We start from the raw sequence: 20,267 nt of genomic DNA, 5'->3' as shown, positions 1-20,267 counted from the left end.
CGGTTCCCTCGAGATGGACCTGCTTGTAGAACACCTTTTGAATTAAACCTATATGTATAGTGTCCTTGAGATGAACTTGTTTATAGAGTGCCCTCGAAGCAATATTTGTTGGTGTACAATATCCTCTACTGTGCAATGGTGGGACATGGGTTTATGTCCCTCATTGCACAAAGAGTTGCCAAACTCCACTGGGACATAGATGGAGCAAGAGAAACACAACTATAAGTTAATGTGGGTCACTCTGCACTCATCCTAGATTTGGGTATGAAGTGCCGTTGACAGAGGTCTGGGAATAGGTTACCTCCCGAGCCTCTCTGCAGCTGAATGCAAATAGCTTGAGGGAGCAGCAGGGGGAAGAAAAATATGAAATGCTGGTTTCTTTTATTGAGATATCCACAGTCCTTGTTATGGCAGTGTTCTTTTCAACAACCTAGGGCGGGGAACAACAAATAGAATCACCATGCAGGGAGTCATGGACACAGACATTTATCTTACCATTCTGTGAGGCAACTTGCTATACAATAGTATCTCCTTGCAATAAAACAGTCCCCAGTTAGTAAATGCACTACCGAATGTGAGGTGGGACCCCGGCAAGGAGAGAATTATGAGTTAGTGGAAGATAAACGGGAATTGTCAGGGATACTTAACAAGAGTTTACAAAAGAGAAGGATTTTGTTTGGAGGGAAATCTTGAATTAGTTAAAAACAAAATCAAAGTTATTTTAATAAATAAAAGGATAATAGTTAAGCTAAAGGAGGACAAAATGCCGGGACCTAGTGGGATGCATCCAAGAATCCTGAGGTAATTGAGGGGAATTGGATGCCCTAGAAATTATATTTCGGGAGTTTATTTAGAGTGGATGTGTGCCAGAGGACTGGAGAGTGGCCAATGCAATACCCATTTTTTAAAAAGGGGTAATTACAGGCCAGTTAGCTTAACATCTGTGGCAGGGAAAATTGTGGAATCTTTAAAGATAAAATTACTAAATATCTCGACGAAGAGGAGATAATTGGAAGCAGCCAATACTGATTTCAGAAAAGAGAATCATGTTTGACCAATCTGATAGAGTTCTTTAAGGAGGTGACAGATATGGTGGGAGAGGGAAATGCGGTGGATATGGTGTACATGGACTTTCAGAAAGCCTTTGACAAGGTACCACTCAGGATGCCACTGGAGAAGATTAAGGGATATGGAATTAGGGGGAGTGCAGCAAATTGGATTGAAAACAGTAAAAGATTTAGTACAGAGAGCAGGATAAACTTTTTTACATAGAGAGTTGTGAAGTTATAGAATTCACTATTGGAGTTCGTCATTGAAGCAGAGAACATGTCAACATTTAAGAATAGGTTAGGTAGGTGGTTGAAGGAAAGGGGGCTAAAAGGACCTGGGATAGGACAGGCACTTGGGATTAGGACTACTGCTCGTGTGGAGGATAAACACCAACATGGACAAATGGCCTGTTTTGATGTTGTAATTTCTATGTTATTCTATGAACATGGAGCTGAGCCATAAAGAGCAGTAGAATATCCCAATTCAATCCCTCGTCTCTGCTGAATTCGTTGATCTCAGCTGGGACAATGGCAGGGACGCTCAGTTGGCCTCAGTGCCCGAGTTAGAGAAGGGATAAATTGTCCACGGTTCCTGCTCCTGATTGCTGTCTCTTCTGGAAGTGTGTGTATGTAAATGTTGAGTGTGGACAGGATTGGGTTTGGTTGTGATGCCCCTTGCTTGGCATTGAAGGTAGCTGCACCTGTGGAACTGTACCCTAACTACAGTCAGTACCTTCAGGAAAGGGTTGGAGAAATAAAGTCCTTATTTTTTAAATACATAAGGCTTTTTGGACTGTCCTGAGGTCTTGAAAGGTGCTATATAAATGCAAGTTCTTTCAATATTTTTACATAATTTTATTAAATCATTATTCCATTGCATTATTGTAAGATGCTTTGTTCAATCAGTTATAATGTTTAGCAACATAGTGTTGCTGTAAGCTCGACAATGGGCATAAAAATGGGCAAAAAAGACAATAAATGACAGGAAAGCCCAGGCTCGATCCCTGGTTGGTGTTGAGTTGCTAGGAGATGTGCAACAGCACCAACAATTTAAAGACCCAGGACGGTCAGTTTATTCAGGTACAATGAATCGATTCCAAAACAGTAAATGTTACCACTTCATCAAACCCAGCAATATTTTATTTTGGCTTCCAGGCTGCCTGCTCCTTTAAGGTGCTGCAAGCGTCTGTCTCCTGCAGCTGTGGCCAGATCCCAACCTGAACCCAGGTGGGAATCCTGGAAACTTTGCAGAGTCAGTGGTGCGTCAGTAGGGCAGGTGCAAAACCCGCCCCACCACACTTATGTGCATCCTTGTGTTCAAATCCCTCCATGGCCTCATCTCTCCCTATCTCTGTTACCTCCGAGATCTCTGCACTCCTCCAATTCAACCTGTTGTGCCATGCTATACAGACCAAAAAAGTACCAGATTAGATGCCCAGTCTCCAATTCTGGCCTCTTGCGCATCCTCGATTCACGATCGCCCCACCATTGGCAGCTGGGTCTTTAGCTGCATAGGCCTTATCTCTCTCTCCTCATTTAAGATGCTCCTTAAATCCTACCTCTTTGACCAAGCTTTTGGTCACCTGTCCTAATATCTCTTTGGGCTCAATTTTACCATGGTGGCGGGTTGGCAGCGGGGGGATGGTGAAGGTGCGCGTAGCAAACCCGCGTGAACCAGACTTACCATTTCCGACGCGATCGCATGTTGATTGACAGTGATTAACGTCCTCTCTGGGTTTCGCGCCTGGCAGCTAGTCTGATTGACAGGCTGGCTGCCGTAAGGAGCTGGAACGCGAGATGGGGGGGGGGGGGGGTGGGGGGGAGGAGAGAAAGAGAGAGAGCGAGACGTCATTTGGCGCTGGGCTGAAAGACTGGGGGTGGGGGGTGGGGGAGAGGGGAAGATCGGGGGGGGGGACATCGGGAGGGTGAAGAGGGGGACATCGGGAGGGTGAAGAAGGGGACATGAGGAGGGTGAAGGGGACATCGGGAGGGTGAAGAGGGGGACATCGGGAGGGTGAAGAGGGGGACATCGGGAGGGTGAAGAGGGGGACATCGGGAGGGTGAAGAGGGGGACATCGGGAGGGTGAAGAGGGGGACATCGGTGGGACATTGGGAGGGTGAAGAGGGGGACATCGGGAGGGTGAAGAGGGGGACATCGGTGGGACATCGGGAGGGTGAAGAGGGGGACATCGGGAGGGTGAAGAGAGGGACATCGGGAGGGTGAAGAGGGGGACGACATCGGGAGGGTGAAGAGGGGGACATTGGAGCGGGAGGCATCAGACATCGGAGCAGGTTTCAAAGGTAGGTTCATTTAGTGTTTTCACTTCCTTGCATGGTTTTTTATTTAATTTCTTTTTCCCTGATCCGGCCCTTAGGCGTGAATCAGAAACGATGGGCAAGCCGCCCAGGTAAGTTAAAAATCTTTCTAATCTCTTCTTCTGTCACAGGTAAAGTGCCTTAAGTACCTCAGTGAGGTATATTTGGCTCTTCAACTGTCATCCTGGCGGCTTTAATTGCCGGGTCCCTGGGAAACTCAGAAATCGGCGGGTTGGAGCCGGCTTCCGAACCTGAACAGGATTTCTGCGATTTTCAGAGCCCCACCGCCCCCGCAATTGCCCTCTAAAATCACCCCTTTATGTGGCAAGGTGTCAAATTTATGTTTGATAACGCACCTGTAAAGCACCTTGGGACATTTTACTACATTAAAGGCGCTATACAAAGTTGTGTTGTTGTTGTTATGGTGCAGATTAAGCTGGGGTGGGAAATCCTGGTTAGTGTACTATCCACATGATGCACTGCAGCAACTCGCCAAGGCTTCTTCGGCAGGACCTCCCAAACCCTCGACCTTCACCGCCTAGAAGGACGAGGGCAGCAGGTGCATGGGAACACCATCACCTCCAAGTTCCCTTCCAAGTCACACACCTTCCCGACTTGGACATATATCGTCCGTTCCGTCATCGTCACTGGATCAAAATCCTGGGGTTCCATGCATAACAGCATTGTGGGAGCACCTTCACCACATGGATTACTGTGGTTCAAGAGGAGGGCCCACCACCACCACCTTCTCAGGGCAACTAGGGTTGGGCAATATATGCTGGCCTTGCCACTGATGCTCATATCCCGAGAATTAATATAAAAAAAATCAGACTAACGGGTCATTCTTTTCATTGCTGTCTCTGAGGTATTGGTGGTGCAGAATGCCTGCTGCTTTTCTTACATAACAAGTCACTAGTTCAGTGTATGAAGTCCTTTGGGATGTTCCAATGTGATACGGCGCCATATCAATACGAGTCTTATTAATACTATCCAGAGACCCTTGATGCAAAATGCGGATGCTTTATGAGCAGAGAATAAGACTTGCCTTCCATGGTCAACTAGTCTGCCAACACTCACTGTCCACAGTCACACATGGCAATCGGCCATTTGGGTGAGGTTCCAGACGACAGCGAAAACTGGTACCACTGCACCCCAGCACGGACTCAATGGCCAGGCTTTTCCACTTCTGCGCCCACCAACCTGCCATTTTCCACGCGTTCATTTTAATGAACAGAAAATCGGGTGTTGGTGAGCACAGAAGAAGAGGGGAGAAAATTGCTGATGGAAAAGAGATCAAATAGGGAAGGAAATGTGTTTAAGAAAAGAGACGTCTTTGGTATGAATGAGGGTCTGTGGGGGAGTTTTGGAGTGAGGAGCAGGAGTAGAAGAATTGTAATGGGCCACAGGCAATCAGATCCAGGCTGAAACAATAGGGAGAGATAATCACATGGATGTTGCTTCCCAGTTACTTTATTTTTTGCTTACCAAAGTTGGAATGTAAATCGCTCCCCCCCACCCTCCCTGGCAAGTGGAATTTTCCTATCCGGAAATCAAACTGCAATTGGGTTTACCCAGGATGTTCTGCTCCTGGATTAAACCAATCTCAAATTCGTCCTGAGAGGGAAAAGAAGCAGCCGTCTTGGAAATGCAGCCTGTTTTTGTGCTTGTGTTTGTGCAACGCACTAACACCCGCTCGTTTAATCATGTGACTGCCTGTGGGAAATCATCAGAGACAAATTCTGGGTAAGCATGGCTGAGCGCTGTCAGATTGAATCAAGTCTAATTCACTTCAAGGTACAAATGGATCATGTAGTAACACCAGCACAGTATTATGCCAATAATGAATGTTCCACTGTGTTTTATCCTGGAATAGGGGACTGTGGGATGATTAGAGCACGAGGTGTGGAGCCAATTTTCTCCCCATCCCTCTTCTGACTCCACGTTGGGCTGTGGTCACCCTCCAAGTTAGACATTGTTCATGTGTGAGCCTCATCAGTTAGCAAGTTATTCGCCCGGATTAGGAGGGTGTTGAGGTGGGGTGGGGGTTGGAGTCAGGCACAACACAGTCAAACCACAATCTGTCCAGGATCAGGTGCAAGAACCTGAACTGATTTTCCTCTCCTTAATCCAAGGGCCACTGAGGCCAACTGTGGCAACCCTACCTTAGCTCAGCTAATTCAACATGGTGCAAGGACTGAACCAGGGAATCCTTCTTGTTCTGTATCGGTGAGCTACTAAATGGATAAACTCATTGGGGGAGCACAGCCGAATGGCTTATTCAGCTTGGGGCTCCCCCATTCCAGCAGGAAACACACAGCGACATTCAGATCACAAAATAACAACTCCACATAATTACCCCGATCAGCTCGGTGGGTAAGTATACTGCCAAGTATATATAGTACAGAGCCATACAGATCACAAAGACAGGTGCAGTTGAGGAAGGCCATTTGGCCCATCCAACTCATCTTTCCATAGAAACCTGTCATTCCCTCCATCCCATCAATTGTCTCTCGAATGACTCCAGAGTTTTTGCCTCCATTGCCCTTCCCACAAGACAGTCCCAGGTATTAATCACTTTTTGTGTGAGGAAATATTTCCTGACATCAGTCCTGAACTTACTTGCCTTTTACCAGTTTGCACCTATGCCCCTTTGTCCTACCGTCATGGTTTCATTTGAAATACTGCTCAGAATGAACCTTCTCTATTCCACTTAGCTTCTTCTAAATCTCTATAAGGTCCCATCTTATTTGCCTACTTTCAAGGTTGAACAGTCCAAGTTTTTGTAAGTTTTTGTCACAACTCAGTGCTCCGACAGTAGGGATCAGGAAGATCCCAGGTTTGATTCCTGGTTAGTTGATTTCAGCTGGGGTGCTGGCTGGCGGGCGAACGCTCAGTGTTGGGTAGCAGGAGGGCTGCTGCCAAGGACTGCTGTCCTCTTCCCTCCCCTCCTGAATTTCTCCAGAAATTTACCCTGGGCGAGGCATCATACCGTGCCTGGCGCTCACGGAACAGTGCCAGGACAATTTCACTAGAGTAGGGGAGAAAACTGGAACAAAAAGGTAATAAAGGGATACAAACCGGGGATATGTGCCCTAAAGGTTGACCAACAGCAGTATTCAATGAGAAGAAAATAGAACGGGTGAATGGAAGATGACTGGGGAATGTATTCAGCAACGTCAGAATGCCATCACATTCCACACTATTAGAGAAATTAAAATTCAAGAGCAGGAGACTGTGGGCTTATGTAAAATAATGGCCTCTGTTCCCAGCCTCTGAGTGTTTTTTGGCTCATATTGTTTGGCTCAGATTTCGGAAGCTCTAACAAACAGCGTGGGTAAGTAAACACGCCTGTCCCCGCTTCCTCACAAACAGCCCTGGCTACAGTGAGCACTTGTTCACAGAGTGCTCAGTGTGAATGGGACCCGAGTTTACATTCCCGATTAGACACTGTGCTGGGGTCAAAACAGGAATTACCACATCTCTCCCTTGCTGTCCTCTCCTCTTCTGAAGGTTCATGGGATACGGTTCCCTAGGTGCGAGCATCCTTTGGAGCCTCATCTAGGGTCCATTCTGTACATGTAGATGTAGAAGCATTGGAGTAAGTGCAAAAAAACTTTACAAGGATGATAACAGAACTGAGAGGGTATGACTATCAGGAAAGATTGATCCGGCTGGGACTTTTTAGAAAACAGAAGACTGAGGGGTGACCTGATAGAGGTCTTTAAGATTTTGAAAGGGTTTGATGGGTGGACGTAGGGAAGATGTTTCCACTTGTGGCAGAGACCAAAACTAGGGGCCATAAATGCAAAATAGTCACTAATAAATCCAGTAAGGAATTCAGGAGAAACCTCTTTACTCAGAGAGTGGTTAGAATGTGGAACTTGCTACTACATGGAGTAGTTGAGGCGATTAGCATAGATACATTTAAGGGGAAACTAGATAAGTACATGGAGAGAGGAATAGAAGGATATATTGATAGGGTGAGATGAAGTAAGATGGAAGGAGACTCATGTGGAGCATAAACACCAGCATAGACCAGTTAGGCTGAGTGGCCTGTTTCAGTGCTGTAAATTCTATGTAATTCTATGTATGTGACTCCAGACAGTGACTGTCAGCAGGCTATTTGACTTACATAATCAATCCTGTTCTTATCTTTCATCCATTCACACACGATTTATAGCCAAGTACCGGCCGTGACCAGGCGCAGGAACACTGTCCAATTCCAGCCCAGGGGCACAGGCCATCGTGCAGGCTAAGTCCAGAGGTATAGAACCTCAATGTACTGCTGAACCCAGCCCCACTGATCTGTTACCAAGACCACTTTCTTCCACTGACTAAACATCCACTCTGCTTGTGCCTAGAACTAACCTCACTGATGACGGTGGTAGGGATGCCACAGTTGGGCTCAGTACCCATAGGTTAGAAAGAGAAATATTCACCTGGGTTCCTCCAGCTAGTCACAGAATGCATAGTCAAGTAGCTTGCTGACATTTAGGCCCAAATGTTCCTCTCCATAGCACTTGGGAAATACTCAGTCCCCGGGTGCTATGGAGAGGAAAAGGGGATTAAGACTCGTTATGTTGGGTCTCTTCCACCGTTGTGTTGCCATGGGATTTCTGGAACTCCCCCCCCCCCCCCCCCCCCACATAGGTGGCCCTGGGCGTTAGGCAACAACTGGTGCAGGACCAATGCAGCCATGCAAATTAGGCAAGAGGGGACATTCCCAGCCCTCCTACCTCACTCCCTTCTCCGTGCAGTGAAAGGATTCCCATTTTCAGGAGTGCTTAAAGGAGTTGGCGTTAGGCCTTGTGCCCCTCAGATCAGAAGGTCAGATTGGAGGCAGCAAGACAAGGGAAGCTGAGAAAGCCAAGAGCTACCTTTCTCTTCCAATCTTACCACTGATCTTTAGGCTGGGGTTCTCCAACAGTAGCCAGAAGGCCCAGAGGCTGGCTTCTCAGGCCTGTAGCTTACCTTGTGTTCCTGCCTTGTTTCAAGGTGTGAAGCCCTGCCAGGTGTACGGTTGCCAACTCTGGTTGGATGTAGTCTTGGAGGTTACATCACATGACCTCTCACCTTCAACCACCCCAACCAGACAAACAGCCTTGTGACCAATCTCCAATTTTTTTATAACCAATAAACAAAAGTATTCAAAGAAAATGAAAAAAGCACACAATTTTTTTAATGCCCCTAATATCTTTCTGCTGGGATACTCGCAGCAGTGTCCAGGAGATTAATCTTCAATTCCTGGAGACTCTAGGACAATCCTGGAGAGTTGGCAACCCTAGCCAGGTGATTGGCCTGTCTCAGGGGTCCACAGGGAATGCTAATGATACTGCCCACCAAGTTTGGGTGCTCTGAGGCCTGGACAGATGCAACCCACTATTGGTGCACTGTGCCTATCCAACACCTGGGCAAAGGAGGGGTGGAGGTGGAGGAACATTGAGGCCTCACTGCCTAGGCTCAAACAAGGAGAATGGTCACAGGTCGGCAGGAGTCCATAGAATTGTACCCGAGCATGAGTCAGCAGCGCCTTTGTAGAGGGGAGGGGAGAAAGAGTCATTGAGACAACAGGAAGTCTCTAAATGGCGTTAGAGAATGACCAAGATTAATAACGATAATTGAGGCAACTCAGTAGATAGGCAGCATTGTTGAAACATTGATAGACTGCATGCCAAGTTGAAATCAGTGCTCCCAGCCGGTGGAACCACTGGTAAAGTGCAGTGATGTTGAGGAGAAGGAAGGACAATCGGGCCAGTCATATACTGGTATGCTGTTGTGGAATGTTGCCAGCCCTCAGTAAATTAATTAAGATCCAGTAAAGATATATTATTCAAAACCCATCATTAGTAATGAGCGAGACAAATCTGGATATTCAATGCTCTGTTAACCTGTTCAGGTCTGAAAGGCCGTCGCAGCATCCAAAATACAAGGTTTTTTTCTGGTGCTTTTTTTTTGCCCAGTTTCAGTATCAAGCACTCCCTGGTCAGACATAACATGGATTTAATGCAGAGTAAAATTCCCTGTGCTCCCCCAACGATGAGCCTTGACCCCAATCTCAGCAGGGCACTCACTACTGCACGTGTAACATTTCCATTTCCTAAACTGGCCCTGTTCAAGGCATCTGGAGGTGAGATTGCCCACTTAATACTAATTAGCTCCAATTATGGGCAATTTTGTGCTGTGGACTCACGCACGCTAGGAACTGGGTTGAGACTCTGACCTGAACTTATTTCACTGAAGATCATTACAGTTGGTATAGAAGGGAGACTAACTGCTTTTATACTGTGCTGGTCCCATGCAAGTGCCACTTGCTCCTTGGCCCTGATGCATAGCTTGTTGCAACCTGCAGAGAAACTTGCCAGATTCGCTAAAGCCAGCAGCCGGGAATGCCTGGTAAATGAACACGTTATCCCGGCATGGTGAATCTGGCAAGCTTACTTTGCTGTTACGTCTTTCTCTAGTTTCTCTTCTATCTCCCCTCGTGCCCTCTCCGAGCTCATCTTGTCCATGAGACCCACATCTTGCTTTCTTGACCCCACTCCCACCAAACTGCTGACCACCCAACTTCCCTTCCTGTCCTCCATGATAACTGACATTATAAATGGCTCCCTCTGCTCAGGTACTGTCCCCCTCCATTTCAAAACTATCGCTATCACCCCCCTTCTCAAAAACCCTACCCTTGACCCCTCTGCCCTTCCAAGCTACCGCCCCATCTCCAATCTCACCTCTTCAAAGTCCTTGAACATGTTGTCGTCGCCCAAATCTGTGCCCACCTTTCCCGCAACTCCATGTTTGAACCTCTCCAATCAGGATTTTGCTCCTGCCTCAGCACTGAAATGGCCCTAATCAAATTCACAAATTACATCCTCTGTGACTGTGGCTGTGGTGAACCATCCTTCCTTGTCCTTCTCGATCTCTCTGCAGCCTTTGACATGGTTGACCACACCATCCTCCCCCAACGTCTCTCTGTCGTCCATCTGGGTGGGACTGCCTTCACTTGGTTCCACACTTACCTATCCAGTCGTATCCAGAGAATCTCCAACACTGGCTTCTCTTGCCGACCCCGCACCGTTACCTCTGGATTCCCCAAGGATCTATGCTTGGCCCCTTCCTATTTCTCATCTACATTCTGCCCCTCGGTGACATCATCCGAAGATGAGACGTCAGATTTCACATGTACACTGATGACACCCAGCTCTACCTTACCACCACCCCTCTTGACCTCTGTATTGTCAGACTGCAGTCCTCGATAAGCCTCAATTTCCTCCAATTAAACAATGGGAAGACCGAAGCCATTATCTTTGGCTCCTGCCTCAAATTCTGTTCCCTCACCACCGATTCCATCCCCGTTCCTGGCCATTGCCTTAGGCTGAACCTCGGCATCCTATTTGACCATGAGCTGAACTTCTGACCCCTTATCCACTCCATCACAAAGACTGCTTCCACCTCTGTATCATTACCTGCCTCCGCCCCACCTCAGCCTATCTGCTTCTGAAACCCTCATCCATTACCTCCAGGCCTAACTATTCCAATGCTCTAATGGCCTCCCTCCCCTCTTCCACCCTCCATAAGTTTGATCTGATCCAAAACTCTGCTCTACCCATATCCTAACCTGCACCAAGTCTCGTTCACCCATCTCCCCTGTGCTCGCTGACCTACATTGGCTCCTGGTCCATCAACTCCTCGATTTTAAAATTCTCATCCTTGTGTTCAAATCCCTCCATGGCCTCGCCCCTCCTTATCTATGTAACCTCCTCCAGCCCTGCAACCCTTCGAGAACTCTGCTTTCCTCCAACTATGGCCTCTTGTGCACCCCCCACTCCCTTCTCCCCTCCATTGGCGGCCGTGCCTTCAGCCATTTAGGCCCAAGCTCTGGAATTCCTTCCCTAAACCCCTCTGCCTCTCCACCTCTCACTCCTCCTTTAAGACCCTTCTTAAAACTTACCTCTTTGACCAAGGTTTTAATCACCCATTCTAATATCCTAATATCTCCTTCTTTGGCTCAGTGTCAAAAGTGATTACGCTCCTGTGAAGCTCCTTGGGACGTTCAAGGCGCTATATAAATGCCAGCTGTTGTTATGGTACAGGGACAGAAAATGTTGCTAATTGATCAGAGACTGAGGCTCAAACTGGGGACCCCCCCCCGGTCTGTATGGTTCACTACCACATTAGGTGGTGCGGTTAATCACTGAACATTCGGGAAGCAGCCTGCTGTCTCTTTAATTCCAATCAATTTAAAGCTTAGTGTGCACCGTGGTTTGTTCTAACTGGAATGTAATCTGTCACCCATTTGTAGAGTCCATGTCGGTAAGTAGTGATTCCTTTGGAAAAGAAATGATTGCTACAGCCAGCGGCCTATCAGTATAACTGCAGCGCACTATTAATTATGGGTAGGCTTGAAAATGACCTAATTCCTCCAAACAATGGAAATAATGAAGCCTCCCCTCCCCCAGTCTGCACTGCCCTGGCACCTGTGTCTGCAGAGCAGGTCTTTGTCATACTTCCATCCCCCCCTCCCCATCTCCTCCTCTGAATACATTGCTCCCCGCAGCAAGGCAGCTCCCACTGGCTTGATAAGAGTGTAAGCGGTGGCAAGGGCTCAGCACAGATGGGCAGATGCCAGCAGGGTGACATCAGCCACAGCTGACACTGCATCCTGCTAGCATCTGGGTTGCCAGGCAGCCTTGGAGCCTGCTGGGAAAGAGGTTGACGGCAGACCAGGAAAGGACCCTGTTTAAAGTGCAATGCCTCCGGTTACACCAGCATCTCGAGGGGAGGGGAGGGGAGGGGTCCGTGCTGATCTGCCTCCTGACTGTGCAGTCATCCAGAACTTAAGCTATATGTACACAACTCTAGAGAGTGCCTTCTTTTTCCCCAGAATAATGTACTGTCCAGTTAGATATTTTACACTTCCACAAGCGATATAACAAGTAAATTCACGGTTCTATGAAGTTATAAAGCACTAAAAGAGAAGGGATAGTTTTACAAATTATGAATGAAAAATTATGGATAGGCACATTCCCGATATATGCTCCCAGTGGGTGATGCTCCACATTGGGAGTACACGTTTGTACAATTACCCCTAAATTGTTATGTTATGGATTGCATGCTCGTTTTGATTCTTTACAATATTCTCCCCATGTCATAGAATTATAGAATTCTACGGCACAGAAGGAGGCCATTCGGCCTATCGTGCCTGTGCCGGCTGTTTGAAAGAGCGATCCAATTAGCACCACTCCCCCCCACTTTCCCCAAAGCCCTGCGTTTTTTTTCCTTTTCACGTATTTATCCAATTCCCTTTTGAAAGCTCCTGTTGAATCTGCTTCCACCACCCTTTCAGGCAGTGCATTCCAGATCATAACAACTCGCTGCGTAAAAGAAATTCTCCTCATCTCCCCTCTGGTTCTTTTGCTAGTTATCTTAAATATGTGTCATCTGATTACCAACCCTCCTGCCAGTGGAAACAATTTCACCTAATTTACTCTATCTAAACCCCTCATAATTTTGAACAGCTCTATTAAATCAACCCTTAACCTTCCCTGCTCTAAGAAGAAAATCCCAGCTTCTCCAGTCTCTCCACATAACAGAAGTCCCTCATCCCTGGTACCATTCTGGTAAATCTCCTCTTCTCCCAAAGGCATTAGCCCCTGGGCACCCTCCGCTACCTTACAGTGTCAGCCTGCACAGTAAGGCCAGGCTTTCTGCCTCTCCCTACCAATTTTAGGAACATAGGTACAGGAGTAGGCTGTTCCACCATTCAATTATTCTTGGCTGATCTGTATTTTAACTCCATCTACCCGCCTTGGTTCCGTAACCCTTTATACCCTTGTCTAACAAAAATCTATCACTCTCAGTCTTGAAGATTGACCCCTAGTCTCAACAGTTTTTTGGAGAGACAGTTCCAGAATTCCACTACCCTTTGCGTGAAGAAGTACTTCCTGACATCACCCCTGAACAGCCTAGCTCTAATTTTAAGGTTATGCCCCCTTGTTCCAGACTCTCCCACTAGAGGAAATAGTTTCTCTCTATCTACCCTATCAAATCCTTTAATCATCTTAATCACCTCAATTAGGTCACCCCTTAATTTTCTATACTCAAGGGAATTTTTTATATTTCAAAATATACTTTATTCATAAAATTTGTAAAGGTACATACAATACAATTCAAGTCACACTTCAAATACAATAAGGGTCATACAATTTGCAACGGTACATATAAGGGAATACAAGCCTAGTTTATGCAACCTGTCCTCATAATTTAATCCTTTTAACCCAGGTATCATTCTGGTGAATATGTGTTGCACCGCCCCCCCAAGGCCAATAGATCCCTCCTGAGATCCAATTTTTCCACAGATCTGAGGTGGAAAACTGCTTAGGATGCATTCCCACTTCAGTGCGCCACCGTTGGATTCCATATGATGCCTGACTTTAGATTGGGAGCCAGGTGTATGATAATAGCATGGAAATGAGGAGGTCTTGGCATCCGATGTTTCATTGTAGGTGGGGGAGGGGGCAGAAACCTCTCAGCAGCCAGGGATTGTGCAGGCACTCAGGGATTGCTGCCTTGCATTGACCAGTAGGGAGGGGGTGAAAATTGAGGGCAGCATGGAAGCTGCCTGCATCCCAAAGCTGCGACAGGCCCTGAGGCCTGCCTGTTGAAACTCCGCCCTCATTTCGACCCCAAGCTATTGGGACAGCTCTTGCCGGGCAGCCAGCCTCCAATGCGATGATTACCTGAGGCCTGAGGGTCAGTGGGGCATCTGAATCCTTGATGGAAAGCCTAGAGCTGAATGTTGGCAGGCTGTACAACCACAGGGTGCATCGCCGCCACCCTTACCCAGTCCCCATCTGATGTCCAAAAAATTTACACTTTAAACAGGGATCACTGCACGGGAAGGGGGAACCCTGCCTGATTTTGCTCGCCCTAATGGAGGGATGCTGCATCCAATTATAGAGACCCATGAAGCTACACTAGCCGAGATCAACTAACTCAGCAGAGACCAGGAAGCGAACCTGGAATCTTCCTGAGGAACATAGGACCAGGAGTAGGCCATTCAGCACCTCGGGCTTGCTCTGCCATTCAATTAGATTATGGCTGATCTGTACGTCAACTCCATTTACCCATCTTTGCTTCATATCTCTTGATACCTTTACCTAACAAAAATCTATCTCAGTCTTGAAAGCTCCAATTGTCCCATCATCCACAATCTTTTGGTGGGGAGAGTTCCAGATTTCTACTACTGAAAAAGTGCTTCCTGTTTTCCCTCCTGAATGGCCTAGCTCTAATTTTAAGATTATGTCCCCTCGTTCTGGTGACTCTGTACTGCACCCCCTCCAAGGCCAATATATCCTTCCTGAGGTACGGTGCCCAAAACTGAATGCAGTGCTGCAGATGGGGTCTGACTACAACTGAAGCATCTTTGTCTGTTTGACTCAGAGACAGATGGCGTTGAGCAAATTGTAAAGTCTTCCTGTGTGAACAGGAATCCCTTGGGGTATCTGGGAGCCCAAGACAAGAAAGAGCTTAATTTGTATAGCACCTTATCATATATCTCAGGATATCCCAAAATACTTCATTTCACTCAAAACATTTCATTTCCTTTTGGACTGCAGTCAATAGTGTTATGGTGGGCAAACTGAGCAGCCATTTTGCACACGGCAAGGTGCCACAAACAAGAATGAGATGAATGACCAGTTAATCTGTTTTTTTTTGGTGATGTTGTTAGAGAAAAGAATGTTGTCCAGGACATCCTGCTTTTCTTCAAATAGTACCATGGAATCTTTAACATTCACTTGAACAGGGCCTCAGTTTAGCATCTTAACCAAAGGGTGACGTGTCCAACAGTGGAGGACTTTCTCAGTACTACACTAAGTGTCAACCTAGTGGCTAGTCTTCATGTGTGAGCCTTGATAGTGAATGTTTTTTTAATTAATTCTTGGAATATGGGCATTGATAGCATGGCCAACATTTATTGCCCATCCCTAGTTGCCCTTAAGAAGGTGATGGTGAGCCACACCAGCCGCCTTCTTGAACCGTTGCAGTCCGTGTGGTGAAGGTTCTCCCACAGTGCTGTTAGGTAGGGAGTTCCAGGAGTCTGACCCAGCGATGATGAAGGAACGACGATATATGTCCAAGTCAGGATAGTGTGTGGCTTGGAGGGGAACTTGGAAGTGGTGGCATTCCCATGCTCCTGCTGCCCTTGTTCTTCTAGGTGGTAGAGGTCATGGATTTGGTAGGTGCTGTCGAAGAAGCCTTGGTAAGTTGCTGCAGTGCATCTTGTAGATGGTACATACTGCAGCCATGGTGAAGGGAATGAATGTTTAAGATGGTGGATGGGGTGCCAATCAAGCGGGCTGCTTTGTCCTGGATGGTGTCGAGCTTCTTGAGCGTTGTTAGAGTTGCAAACATCCAGGTAAGTGGAGAGTATTCCATCACACTCCTGACTTGTGCCTTGTAGGTGGTGGAGAGGCTTTGGGGAGTCAGGAGTTGAGCCACTCTCTGCAGAACACCCAGCCTCTGACCTGCTCTAGTAGCCACAGCATTTATGTGGCTGGTCTAGTTGAGTTTCTGGTCAATGGTGACCCCAGAATGTTGATGGTGAGGGATTTGGTGATGATAATGCCATCTGAATGTCAAGGGGAGGTGGTTAGACTCTTTCTTGTTGGAGATGGTCATTGCCTGGCACTTGTGTGGCGTGAATGTTACTTGCCACTTAGCCCAAAGCTGGATGTAGTCCAGGTCTTGCTGCATGCAGGCACGGACTGCTTCATTATCTGAGGAATTGTGAATGGAACTGAACACTGCAATCATCAGCGAACAGCCCCACTTCTGTCAGGGGGAGCATCTCAGGCAAATCCAATGTCAGCGTTACATAATGTCCACATATATGCACTTACCAACAGGGTAAGTTATGATCAGGTGCAGGAACTCACGCTGACTTTCCTCTCCCTAGACAGAAAACATAAAAGGCCAATTGTACCACTCAACCATTGCCCTGGCTCAGATCCACTAATAGCACAGAACAGGATTTGAACCTTGGGGCCCTTCCTGGGCTGCATGGCTTAGCACCAGAACACGCCTCGCATGTACCAAGTGAGCCTGTGGGGGACCTTAGGTGAGGATTCTGCAGCTGGTTTTGGATATGGAAACTCTACCAAAAAGTGGAGAGAAAAGTGACTGAAAAGAAACAGAAGACAGGAACGTGAAGAAAAGCAACAGTAAACTTTAAAACTAGAGGGTGCTGCTGTGGGAACAGGCAACTTTGGGAAGCTTCTTTCCTCTCTCTGCACAGTGACCTCAGATTTACAAACGGAGTATTACTAATCTACTGCAGTGAGATTCAACTTTGCCACAATAACTTGCCAAGATCATTTACTGCTTCGGGAAGCATTGTCTGTCCCAGCAACATTCGGAATGCCTGGTGGATTCCTTCGCATTAGAAGCCTGTATGTGACCTGTTGCAGGCAGGTCAGTCACTGTAACACCGTGCTTGTTTAGACTACTCCTGTCCCTGAGAGCAGATGGTGTAGGCGAGGAGGACCACTACAGAGTGTTTTCTCTTGACATTGCACCTAAGAGATAACAGTTTGCCAACAACATTTTTTTCCCCCCCAAGTCTGTCCTTTCCCATCCAAATCATTTCACTAAAGGTTCCCACCCTTCTCGTTCACTCTTTTAAAATGTTTCTCTTTTTTTTCACCGTTTGCCCCCTCCTCTCCTGAAGGTGCCGGTAGCCCTCTGTGGCCATCCTTCTTCTTTGAACTCAGACCGTGAGTGCTAGCAGGCTGTTCAACTGGGGTGGGTATCTCTGCTAAGCCTGAACCTGTTCTCAAACGATATCCATACATGTACTTCCAGCAGAGATCACTGATAAAAGAATATTGGATTTATATGGCGCCTTTCAAGATCGGGGCAACCACCCTGGTTGATTATTCTCCTTCCTAGCCCAGGGCTATTGAACCATAACAATGCTCCCACTTCCGTCCCAGTGGAGATCATCTCAACACCGGATCAGGATCAAACCTAGGACCATTCTGGTCCCTATCACATAGTGGATTTACCCACTGAACCACTGAGAAGTGTTAGCTTTAAAACTTCACAGAGGTGATGGTGTTCTTTGATTTTTCTTGCCAATTGTCTCCCCAGCCCTCCTCTCCTTAAGTTTTTGACTCCTTATTGGGGTACAGATCCCCATGTGGAATTCCGCAGAAGTGGTGTTGGTTGAGGGATAACTATTGACCAGGGCACCAGGAGAACTCTTGCTCATGTTCAAATTGTGCCATGGGATATTTTATATCCATCTGAGAGGGCAGACAAGACTTCAGTTTACTGTCTCTTGTAAAATACAGCACCTCCAGCAGTACAGCACTCCCTCAGTGCTGCACTGGAGTGTCAGCCTAGATTATGTGCTTAAGTTCTGGAGTGAGGCTTGAATCCACAACCTTGACTCAGAAGCTAGAGTGCTATCACTGAGCTAAAGCTGATACCCAATTGCAGCAACCCTATTGAGATCAACTAACTCAGCACAGATCAGGAACGTAACCTGGGCCCTTCCTCGTCTATATGACTCAGCCACACTTCATAAGCCATTATGGGAACCTATAACCATGCACTTCTAAAGATTACATAGGATGACAAGGCACCCTGATAAGTGATAAGAGAAACACTGATAAGAATTTGGTATCTTCCTTTATGACATTTAAGATTGGAACACTTCAGTAGACTACACATCTCTTTTAAGGAGTACATTGCTGTGCTGAGGACTTTTCGAGTAACAAATCATGGAGAGTGGAACATAAACACTATATTCTGTTTTCCCTTTAAGCATTTTGCCAGTGCTGTGTTAAAGTCCTTGTTGAGTGTGAAGTTTGCTTGGATGTATCAGCGCCTTTAAACAAGGCGAGCAGTTTCAAGCGAACGGTAACAAAAGAAGCTCTGCAAAAAGGGAACGCCTTTATTAACCGTAAACAACCCGACAAAGCGTGAAATGCAAGCGTTTATACTTGCCTTACTGCTGAGACATAAACAAAGCAGTGATGCTGGCACGCTGAGATTCAGCTCTGTGCTGCACTCCTTCCCCCAGCTGACAACGACCGGAGGCAGGGCTGTCTCTCTGCATCGCTTTTCCTTCGTATACACCAGCGTTTGACTTGATGTTTGAGATGAGCACTGTACAACCGACTTAGGAAAAATATAGTTGCATCAGCTGGACTCCTTTTCAGAATTTAAAAAAGAATGTTTTGTTATAGTTTTTCTCCAATTTAACCTCCGGCAGATACTAACTCCCATTGGGTACAGTTCCATGGGCTCTCTAACTCTTGTTGGGTACAGTTCCATTGGTTCTCTAACTCCTGTTGGGTACAGTTCCATTGGTTCTCTAACTCCTGTTGGGTACAGTTCCATGGGTTCTCTAACTTCTGTTGGGTACAGTTCCACGGGTTCTCTAACTCCTGTTGGGTACAGTTCCATTGGTTCTCTAACTCTTGTTGGGTACAGTTCCATTGGTTCTCTAACTCCTGTTGGGTACAGTTCCATGGGTTCTCTAACTCCTGTTGGGTACAGTTCCATTGGTTCTCTAACTCCTGCTGGGTACAGTTCCACGGATTCTCTAACTCCTGTTGGGTACAATTCCATTGGTTCTCTAACTCTTGTTGGGTACAGTTCCATGGGTTCTCTAACTCCTGTTGGGTACAGTTCCATGGGTTCTCTAACTCCTGTTGGGTACAGTTCCATTGGTTCTCTAACTCCTGTTGGGTACAGTTCCACGGATTCTCTAACTCCTGCTGGGTACAGTTCCACGGATTCTCTAACTCCTGCTGGGTACAGTTCCACGGGTTCTCTAACTCCTGTTGGGTACAGTTCCACGGGTTCTCTAACTCCTGTTGGGTACAGTTCCACGGGTTCTCTAACTCTTGTTGGGTACAGTTCCATGGGTTCTCTAACTCCTGTTGGGTACAGTTCCATGGGTTCTCTAACTCCTGTTGGGTACAGTTCCATTGGTTCTCTAACTCCTGTTGGGTACAGTTCCACGGATTCTCTAACTCCTGCTGGGTACAGTTCCACGGATTCTCAAACTCCTGCTGGGTACAGTTCCACGGGTTCTCTAACTCCTGTTGGGTACAGTTCCACGGGTTCTCTAACTCCTGTTGGGTACAGTTCCACGGGTTCTCTAACTCTTGTTGGGTACAGTTCCATTGGTTCTCTAACTCCTGTTGGGTACAGTTCCATGGGTTCTCTAACTCCTGCTGGGTACAGTTCCATGGGTTCTCTAACTCCTGTTGGGTACAGTTCCATGGGTTCTCTAACTCCTGTTGGGTACAGTTCCATGGGTTCTCTAACTCCTGTTGGGTACAGTTCCATGGGTTCTCTGGTTCATGTTGAGTACAGTTCTATGGGCTCTGGCAATTTTCCAATCCAAGTGGCTATTCTTTAGGTGTGACTGTTCCCCTTGGGGTGGGGAGGAAGTAGGTAGTAGGGTCAAGGTGGCTCCAAGGTGACACAGTTGATGGTGGAAGTTCAGAACCAAGTCAACCCTCTGCGCGGGGAGATTAATGCACTGGCCTAGGGGACCTGTGCCCAAGGTCCCTGTGCAAATATGGAGTGTGGTATATTATGATATGATTTGCTTTATTATTAATGCAGTGTGTAAACATTCTTTGGGTTTATTTCTTCATGTATTTTATTACATGTTTTAATGGATTGGGGGGCATTGTGCAGGGGGTGCGGAGGGGCCCCGAATGTTTATTGGTGGCCAGAGCCCCAAGAATTCTTAATCCAGCTCTGACCCTCTGTAGTAGACTTGGTGATCCAATACTGGAGCCAGGCAAGCTCTCAGTATGCCAGGGCACTTTTATGGTCAACCAGAGTCACCTGGAGGGGTAGACCTGTTACTGTGGGGGAAGG

The 20,267-nt window shown here is 47.0% G+C and overlaps 1 long non-coding RNA gene across 1 annotated transcript in view; it reads left to right on the top strand.

The window, feature by feature from the left end:
* Window positions 1–20,267, top strand: part of LOC137342032 (uncharacterized) — a 50,768-nt gene that overhangs the window by 27,725 nt on the left and 2,776 nt on the right. The window lies entirely within an intron of this gene.

This window comes from Heptranchias perlo, chromosome 25 (assembly GCF_035084215.1).
Source record: "Heptranchias perlo isolate sHepPer1 chromosome 25, sHepPer1.hap1, whole genome shotgun sequence".
Lineage (NCBI taxonomy): Eukaryota > Metazoa > Chordata > Chondrichthyes > Hexanchiformes > Hexanchidae > Heptranchias > Heptranchias perlo.
This window is presented reverse-complemented; position numbering and strand designations above follow the sequence as displayed.